The sequence below is a fragment of the Ochlerotatus camptorhynchus genome, unplaced genomic scaffold (genome assembly GCF_037179485.1).
Source record: "Ochlerotatus camptorhynchus isolate MF236.1 unplaced genomic scaffold, CSIRO-AGI_Acam_v1.1 ptg000597l, whole genome shotgun sequence".
Lineage (NCBI taxonomy): Eukaryota > Metazoa > Arthropoda > Insecta > Diptera > Culicidae > Ochlerotatus > Ochlerotatus camptorhynchus.
This window is the reverse complement of record NW_027041077.1, coordinates 243,282-253,761: the sequence shown is the minus strand read 5'-3', so window position 1 is coordinate 253,761 and position 10,480 is coordinate 243,282. Positions and strand designations below refer to the sequence as shown.

General features: G+C 36.3%; 1 protein-coding gene across 2 annotated transcripts in view; it reads left to right on the top strand.

Annotated features, from left to right (window-relative positions):
- The first annotated feature begins 9,108 nt into the window (after positions 1-9,108).
- The window catches only part of LOC135713948 (uncharacterized), a 191,478-nt gene continuing 190,106 nt past the window's right edge, over positions 9,109-10,480 (top strand). For both annotated transcript variants that reach the window (XM_065237168.1, XM_065237167.1), the window contains exon 1: positions 9,109-9,262. The gene's annotated coding sequence lies outside the window, so the exon portion shown is untranslated. The remainder of the gene's footprint in view (positions 9,263-10,480) is intronic.

The following is a 10,480-nucleotide window of genomic DNA, read 5'->3' as shown; positions in this document are numbered from 1 at the left end:
GTAAAACGCCAAGTCCTGTAGAACCGCAGATATTATCGGAACGAAAGAATTACTCTGACTTACCCAGAACATGGACGAAACGGAAAGAGAAAGAAGGAATTCTTACTCAACTGAGCGGTAATCGAAGGAAAAACTGAACTTAAGATAGCGAGTGTCTTTTATTCCAGGGAAAAACATTTTAAAACGTAAAAACTAATCTTCGATCTTCATTCAAAACTATTATTGAGTTCATTTATTCGGGTTGGACTTCTGGATGAGTGTACGGAAAAAAGAGCAAATCATGGCCATGAATAAAAACATGCTCTAACATACCTGCGCAGGTTTTTCGATGCGAAGAACGACGGCTCGATGATGGCTGACGGTGGGGACTCGACGACTCGATGATGGCGACGGAAGAAGATCTTCCAGTTAGCGTGGCGATGGCGGCGAGGCGTGATGGCGCCGCACCTGAGCTGCAGTATGGCGAGCAGCGATGAAGGTGACCCGTGCGCTGTATGGCCGAACTAGAGTTGCGGAGAGAGTGGTGGCTGGACGGAAGGCTTCCGATTTAATACGTCGAGAGCTGAGCATCGACCGTAGTCGTGCTTTCCCGGGAGATTCGCCCCTCAGAGAAAAGAGGGCCAACTTACCACCGCACGGCTTCGCGTACTAAGCTTCCGCTATGACCGCCCGGGATGAAATGAAACCCACCCTTCTCCTTGGATTGAATCCGGACCGTGGTACGCTCTTGGCTACGCACTCAAACGGTCCGCGCTCTCGGAAAGAATGGTCCACAAGAGGTTGTAGCGGAAAAGGGACCTCGTCGACGGTTGATTGGCGACCGTCGGAAAAATTTCACTCCGAGGAATAGCGAACTTCACTCTTCTCCGTTTAGCTACCTTTGAACAGGCGGGCCTTCGCTTGGCGCACGAGTCTGATGGTCCGTTAATATGGAATATATGTAATATGGTATAATACGGTATAATATGGAACCAATGTTTCTATTTTGGAAAAAGCGCAGCGAGTAAATTTAATCTTTTATATTATATCAAAGTTACCCGCATTATCAGAGGTCCCTCCCCTTGGCTAGTTTTTGCACCTTGCTGTTGGTGGGTGGGCTTAATTTCATGCTTTATAGTGGAGTGTTGGAGACGGTAGGTTTATGGCCGGCGTTGCTGGCTCATGCCGCGATAGAATGGCGTCATGGGCAGGCAATGGGGATTACTAAGCTTCCCCTCTCTGATAAACCACTGCATGAGAGAACCAAAGATCTAGTCTAGCAGTGATAGTATCACACTTGTTACTCCTTTAATTGAGAGCCGCGTCGTAGTACGCTTACGTAAAGGCACTGACGTTGGGTGCGATACTGGCGGGTTTTGCCGCAAATCACTCTTATTTTATTTATTTTTACGCAGATAGATTTATTTGAGTTTGCAAGGGAATTATACTATTGAAATATTTCAGAAAGCGCCCAACGGTGCTCCTTCTATTTGCGTGACAAGCTTTCATTGTTGTTTTCATTGAAGTATTACTCAGGAAACAATGTTAAACATCATTTTTGTACATGGTATTGTAACTAATCTTATATGTGCTTAATTTTGATTTGGGATAAGTGTTTGAACTATGGCTCGAGATTTCCACTGTGGTGTGCTTCTATTGTGACATACCCATATGTACTTTTGTGGTGCGACATAGTGGAAACGTGAGAGCGTAATTGGAGCATATACCCTATATAATTTAAAAATCAGCTAGGAAACTAACTTCAAAATGAAGCATTTTAGTCACATGAAGGTGTTACCTGGGTCGAACTAAGATATAATAAATAGGTATAGGTCAAAATCAAAAGTACTTGAAACACGTTTAATTTTAGATTACAAGCACAAGGGCAGATACTTAATAAAGCATGGGTTATGCTTGATTAGGTCAATTAGAGCTTTTAATAATTTATTAAATTAGACTAATGAGATATCATAATCATCATATGAACTTAAATAAGAAACTTCAGAAAGTCTAATGACATTAAGTAGATTAACAAAAGAATTAGGATGCGGGGGGTCCGCTTAGGGAGGCAACTAACCTTTAAAGTTGTAGAATAAATCTTCTTATTTAGTCTTGAACTTTAAAAAGAAAACGCAGGCAGACCAATAGCATTTAGCAGATTCACAAGGAGAGGAATAGTTTAGGAAATAAGTAAAAGTAGAGGTATGTGACAATTAATAGCTTTTAAACTTTTGGAGGTATTGTATTCCCCTGAGTTTGTTGTACTCGATTACTATATAATTCTCTCAATACGTGAAATCTCTTATATATGCGGTTAAAGCATTTGAGTTAACTTATTTCTTTGTGTTCAAGTACTTACATTTGTAAACAGCAGTCAATGTTAATCTATGAACTAAACCATACGTAAAATCGATTTTTCCTTATGTGGTATTGATGCATGTTTAATTTTTCGCGGCTGTCGGAATCAACGCGCCTACGTCTACGGAGCTTACGCAGAAGTGATTCGCAATGCGGTAGAGCTCACCAAAAGTTTTTTTTTTTGAGCTTCTGTAGTATAGAATTTGTTCGGTACGGTCGCGAAATCTTGAAATGATTGATACGTGCGGTAAAATAACTAAATTGAAACAAAGCTCAACAGTAAAATAAGTAGAATATTTAGGGAGGAAACCAAAGTTAATCAACTTGCCAACATAGGCTATCACATTTATTTTGGTGGCACTCTTTAAATCATAATAAGCCTTTTTTCTCGCTTCGGTTGTCCCGCACGACTTTCGGAATTCGCGCGGTTTTCGTAACTTACATAATTTAGATATTTCGTTCGAAACGGATTTACTTATTCAATCGGTTTACTACGCGGATGTATCTACGCGCACACGTCACAGCATTTTTTCTATAACTATCTTGAAACAATACATACGGAATCCAGTGTTCAAGCGGCCAACATAGGCTAGTCCTTCTGCTGTATTGTCAAAGATAGAAGCAAAATTTATTCAAATGGGTCAAGTCTTGAAAATTAAGCTGTCACGGAGCTCCAGCTTGATACCCAATAAAAAAAAAAAAAAGTTACCCGCATTATCAGAGACACCCAATCATAATCATATACATTCTTTAGCAACTTTTAATAAAAAAAAATAAAAAATACTATTTTCATAAGCACGTCAAAGACCTGAATTTACAAAACCTCTTTGAATTATTAACTCTAATTATTTATAAAAGTTTCCTTTTAGCAATCAGAATAAATATTGCGTCCGTACATTGAAAACGACAATATAAATGCGAAGGACATAAGCAAGACAAACATTGTTTTCAAAGCAGTTACATACCAAAAGCTATTAAATTACATGTACAATTTCATTACATGCTTTATTTTTTATCGTTTACGATTACAGATTACGTTTCATGATTTTTTTTAGTGTGAATGTTCTCCAAATCGTACATATTAAATAATTTACTAAATGCATCAGCTGAAATACATAAAAATGGATTGTAAATAATGCGCACCAACTCTTTATGCATGCTCGGTTGTTTGTTTCATTGCTATTAATTCTTCTAGTCGTGATTTGGAGAGCCTAGAACATCTTATACACATGAAATTAAAGTGTAAATTATGTGCATAAACTTTATGCATCTGCTTGGACATGTTTCGTTGAAAGGTCATTCTATCAGTCAAGAATGATCTAGTTGATCATTTGATCTGAAGTCCAGCATGATCTGGATAATCTGGATCATCCTGTATACATAAAAATGGAGTGCAACTGATACGAAAAAAAAACTCTATGTATATGTTTCGTTACTAACAACATTGTCCCAGTCGTGGTTGATCTGAGGACCAATCAGATCATTCAATTTCATAGGGTGTCGAACAGCTTTTTTTTTGTCACTTTAACACATTTTAGGCCATTCGTGTCTTGTCCGGGAATGAGATTTTAAAATTCGTGACTTTTAGCGTGAGAGGTATGGATGCTAACCACTACGCCGGGCCTGTCTCCATTAGAACATCTTATAAACATTGAAATTGATCGTAAATTATGAGTTTAATTTATTTGAATCATCTTGGAAATGTTTCGCTAATAAAGGCATTAGGTCAGTCGTGATCAAGGAATCAAAAATATCTCCAAATGACAAAATGACGAGCCGAATGATAACGCGTCAGAATTGGAAAGCAATAATATAATCTTTTTCCATTTTTCATGACAAACTGCCTTCGAAATACAGCTCGCTCAGGCCGGTAGAAGGAAACGACCGAATTGTTGGCAAGCTGCTTCACGAAGTAAAACCAAAGATGTTACACGTGTGTTAATGGGAATTTTTTGACGTACGATTACGTCTTTCAGGAAGTGCAATTTCAAAAAACCAAAATTGACCTCGTTACGAAAAGTGATCTGGTTTTTACCACTCATAACTGTGTCAATAACGGATGGATTTTAATTCTAAACAAGCCAATCGATTGGTCGTTTTTTACTAATCAATTTTATCAATATTCAATAGCTCACTTATGAAAGTTACACAAATGCCCAATATTATCACCGATTGCCTGAAAAAAGTGCATTCCTTAACAGAGATTTCAGCTGAGAGTAGGCGTAAAGTTGGGTTGTAATAGCCAAAGAAGAAGAACATTTTAATGAACCTAAAACAACAGGATGGATAGGTACATATCAATATTAACTACTTAAGTATGATGAAACTACGCTTGATAATGGAAATAAGTGCAACTTAACTTGTGTTGGTTTCTATATTTAAAGCAATCCCCTGTAAATTTTAAACGGGTCGTTCATTCGTTCAACTGTCTAAAGATAATTTGATGGTAAATTGCTGATGGAGAATCATGCTTATCTTATGAAAAGGGCATACAAATATTGATTATGTTGAAACTAAATTTAAAATAACTCGAAAACATTTTTCTCGGTAACATTTAGATAGTTCATTCATATGATCAATGTGGTTTCGAATGATTTATAATCCTTTTCTGTCATAAAAGTGTTCTTCTTTTTGTTAATAATCAATGTTTCAAAAAAGCTTCAAAAGTTGCTCTTAAACAAACTGTTTTATTAAAACTGGCTTCATCCTGAAATTTCTTTCAAATTTCTTTTAAATATTAGGTTTTTTTTTTGTTATTGGAATTCTTAAAATAATTATTTTTGATTTTTTTGTTAAAACCAAAAAAAAAATCAGTTTATTTTTTTTATCTTTCAAAAAACGCTCAATTAGTTCCCTATAGCTCTCTTAATCAATTTTTCTCTATAGCCAACTGTTTTTTAACTATTTTTTTTCAAGCGGCGCCGGTGGTGTAGTGGTAAGCGTGATTATCTCTCACCCCAGCAGGCCTGGGATCAATCAAGTAAAGCTGTTGGCCCCCGGTTCATGATTTGATGGGTCAAATCAAGGAAAAAACTGTATTTTTTAAATAATATGTGTGCAAAAACACATAGGCCGTTCTCAAAACTTACTCTTGAGACAAAATGGGCTTTTCTCTTACGGAAAATACTGGGTCTATGATACTGAAAACATGTGCCAAGTGCCATCCAAATCGAAGATGGTCGAGTACGATTTTAGGTATTTTGAGCTCATTCTGGATGGAATTCCTCGTATTGGATATTTGTGTTTGGTGATGCGTCAATCAGTGTGGACCGTTTTACAATAGTTGCCTTAAGTGCTATTTTCTATAATTTTGATTAAGTATTAAAAATAATACTTTGTCACAAATTGAAAAAAAAACTCCTACTAGACGAGGAATTAAAAAATTGCTTTAATTTGGTTTTGTAATTCTAAAGTCAATGTTATCGCAGTGCTTATTGTATGTGTCCATTATTTCATCAAGGGTCCAAATTTAGCATTATTCATACGATGGCGGTTTGTAGTAAATATATTTCTATTTTTTAAATGCCTAAATGGTGTATATATAAAGGATGACAATAGTTCTATTGAATCAATGCGATGTGATACGATATCGTTTACAAATGAAATCATAACCAATTCACGACGCCCTTTTAATGTTCGGATATTTATGAGCATACATCAATCTGTGTAAGATGGCAGAGGAAATACGGTCCAACCTAACTTGCGGAGTGCATACAGTAGAAACTGCTTTTGAAGCTCGTGTTACATCCGAACGAGCTGAAATTTTCAGCGGGAGGTTTTCTCACCTAATGGCACAAATCAGAGGGTTGAAAAAAATGTTAAAAAATTTCCCCCATATAAATGTGGGCCAGTCCAATATGTAGTGTACAGTAATTTTATAGTGTATGAAGCCCAGCATACTATTTGATTATGATTGTGTTATAATTTTCTGCAAATGTAAGTTTGGTGTCCAGCATTACGCCTAAGTCCCTTACAATTTTGCATTTCTCTGCTATTTCGCTTCCTTCATGTATGTTTATGCAAGGGGTTCCAATTTTTCTACTAAATGTTATTGCGTTACATTGTTTACGTTGAGTTGGAGTAGACTTTTGCTACACCAGGTGTAGAAAAGATTTATTTCATTCTGAAATATTTCTGCCTCGGAGGCATTTCTTATTTCTATGAAGAGCTTCATGTCGTTGCTTAATAGTAGTCACAAAAACATAACATTCACACTCTGTAGCACCAATGTTTCAAGAAACATAATGTTTTATGGAATTCTCATGCAACAAATACAACACAAGTTAGATTTTTTGCTTAAGTGTTTCATACAATATCACGTTGCATATAACTTCACACCAATTTGAGTGTAACATGCCTGCTCCTCCCATGTGATGCATGATTTGAGAGGTCATCCAAGCAGTACATTTAATCAGTTGAGTTTTATTATTGAGATCTAAAGTAGATCAAGTAACACACTTGAAACAGTTTCGTATGGCAGCACAATTAATCATCAATAGAAAAAAAGCGAAATGAGCAATAAAAAATCTCAAATTGGCCACTAAATACTACAGGAGTGCACCAATAAACAATAAAAAAGTTGCAATAGAAATTATGAAAAAGGCAATAAACAAATAAAAAGGTTCTTTTAAAAATTTTAATGTGAGCGGTGAAAATGGCAAAAAGGGCAATAGCAAATAGAATACGCTCAATTAAATAAGGATGAGTCTCCACTAAATTAGGAAATTTGAGCACTACATAACTCACCTACGTCACCTTCAGTTGAACATATTTTCCCATAAAAGTGGCAAAATGAGCAATGTCATATTGAATAACCGCGATAAATAAATTTTAAATGCAAACACAATGCGCACAGTTATCACTGTTTAAATCCAAATATGCTGTAAAATCGTGATTATTTCCCCAAAAAGAAAATGAAAATATCTTTTAAAAACTGAAAAAGTTCTAGAAACCAGGAGATAAATGTATGCTTGAACATGAGGATGAGCCATCGTAAAATATGAATCGTTCTTAAAGAAATGAAAATAATTCATGCAGGAAAGTAAAAATGAGCAATTAAAAACGAACACTGCGCAATATAAAATTAAAAAAAATTCAATGATATTCAGGAAAAATTCCTTTAAATTGAAAGTTTATGAGCCAATAACCCAGATCAATTTCCATATGGTATTTTCAAGACAGTGATAAGTAATGATACTGTGTCTTGGCTAACAAAGGCGATGTCGATAAAGAAGATTAACAAATGTGGGTCTCATTGAAAAAGGTACCATTAAACAAAATCAAAAGAGCACTAAAAACATCTGTTTGAGCAATATATACGTCACAAAAGAGCACTAGAAAATGCCGTTTGAGCAATATAAAGGTAAAAAAAGACACAAAAAGTACAATGAAAGTCCCAGGGAAAATTTCAAAAACGCTCAACAAAAAATAAGAAATGAACAAGAAACGTATGAAATTAGCACTTGGAAAAATAAATTGATCATTTAATAGGCCATGAAGGTCACTAAGAACGAAAACAATATCTTTTGAAAACCTGCAAATCTTCATCGAACCACAGACAAGCAGACATAATACTCGCATCTTGTACATCGAACACGCATTTAACGGTCAATTCAAATATGTGTTAGTTGATAGCACCTCTGCCGGTGGCGCCCATAGTTAATTTAATCAAAAAATAATATACTTTCAGAAAATAAATTGGTGCTACCAATTTATTTTCTGAAATGAAATTATTTTTTTTTATATCTACATTTCCTGGTATTATGCATACACAACAAATTGCTTTAAATTATGTTGGTAGTGACATCTGATGCTAACAATGAAGCATGCGTTCTATTAAAGCCAATAAAAAGAAATCCCATCTAACCCCATTCTCTCTATTTTTCCCACATGCCACCCAGTCGGGGCTGGCTAAACGAGACAGACGAACGCTTTCCCGCTACACCGACAGGTTTATTACTTGTTATAAAAGATTGCAGCAGCTGGCTCTCTCCAGTCAGTCGTTCGGTTACGTTGGTCCTGTAAAAATCGGAACGGAATCGCGGCAAACCAAGAGCTGAGCAACCGTGCGTGCACTCTCCAGTTCACTTTGTCTGGAACTGGTGCGTTGCTCTGTACGGAGCTTTCTAAGAGGGAGGAAAAACTCTCCCGGTGTGTAGGACCGGAGGAAACCATCATCGGATGGTTGGAAAAAGTGTTCTAAAAGCTCCCGTCCCGTCCTCCTCGGTCTGTTTCTAATCAAACGGTCGAGGATTATTCGGGTCGGTGTTTTTTGCAGATGCTGTGCCGTGTGTCTTCTGCTGCAAGCGTAGCTATATTCCGGCCAAAGGAATAATAGAAAGAAATTGAGTAGCTAAGAACTCTCGAGGAGGCAGACAACAAGTTGCCGAGGACGGTTTTATCCGCTGGCAAAGGTGCTCTTTTGGGTTTGACTTGGAAAATTGTTTTGCATGCGGATTTTCTTCGAGATGGTGCTTCATGTGCGCGGATTTTCATTTTGACCCGTCGCCAAAGGAAGTGAAGCCAACCATGATAAATAGTGTAGAACGTGTAGTAATATATATATGTACATAGGGTACTTGACGAGTGTGATGGAAAATTCTATAAGTCAGCATTTCTTCGATGGATGGCGTAGAAAGTGAAACTGAAGAAAAGCGTTTTATTCCGTTTGAACAAGGAAAATGGAAAATCACGTACGGTTCACCGTGGAAGCGTTGCTGATTGGAATGTAAAGGAAGTCAGATTAAAAAAAAATAGAAAGTGACGGTTGGTATTATCGTGAAGTGTGTGTTGAATGAAATTTCGAAATTCGAAAGTTTCGTAAGTGCTGTACCAAAGTAGTAGTGTTTTATGGCGATACGTGTACCGGCTTGCAGGCCGCCGGGATATTATTAAAGTGCAACCAAAAGCTGTAGGCTGCCTAGAGGTAGGTTTCAGTTGAAAAAACAAATGTTTTGATATTTGACTTTGAGGTTTGTAAATTTCATGCAAATAGAATGATGCGAAATAAGGTTGTGTTGGATGTGTGCCTATTTTTGGAGTTAAATTTGCAAAAAATAAGGAAAGTAACATTAAGTTCGCTTCAATAATGACGATACAATCAAAAGAGCACTCCGTGGCAACGTTGAATAATGCTTTATTCCGGGAAATGTTAATATACTCCAATGAATTTCTCAAGAGGGTTTTTTCATTAAAGTTGTTTACGTTTGACTTGAACGAAAAGCTCCAATTGTCAGTTTGAAAGCCTTGAGTACTTTTTTTCGGTTTCACTCGGGGGGCGGTCGACCTTAGTTGAAATATCCAAATATTTACTTGAAAACAAAAGTACACCTAGACCAAATTTCAGCACAAAAAAAACATGTAGGGTAGAGAACTACTTCGGCCTAATCGCCCATTTTGGGCCTATCGAGCAGAAAACTTCAAATAAATCCATGATTTCAGAGTTAACATGTCAATTATGCGTTTGGTACGATACTTTAGTTAATAAGCTACGGAACGAAGTCAATGAGAACGCGTGATATGAAGGTTTGCACCCATTATTCCCAAAACAAAAGAATCTTTACTCGATAGGCCGAAGTGAATTCATTGGCGTTTCAATGCGTTAGGCCGAGTTTAGAATCCTTAGGCCGAGTTTGGCGTCAAGAAGTAGTGTTAGACTTTTGACAGTATCTCAACGATTGGTTTCTCTTTATCAAATCTTACGGTACTTACGGAAAGGTAAATAACTTTGGAAGCCATCAGTAATGATAACATTTCGTTTGGAGCTGAACTGCGTTAGATTAAGAAAGACTAAGTGTGGGTTGTGATTAATAGGCCGGAAATGGGGTAGTAAACCCTTATAGTTTTTGAAAATATTGAAATATATTCGATGTTATTTAGAAATATTTGATGATATTTTCAAATATATCAAAGTTCTCTTGCTCCTTGTTTTTTTTAGTTTCTTTATTTATTTTCATCAACCGATGTAGACTAGTACAAATACATATACAAATTTAGTATTCTTAAGAATATAAAAAAAAAATTGTCTGCTATTCAACTTTTACTTCTTACTAGTTATGATTCCGTAGGAGTTAAAATATTGGTTTGTAAATTATTAGTATGCATGTTATTTGAACTGTGAATTATTGTATTTTAATAGTCTATG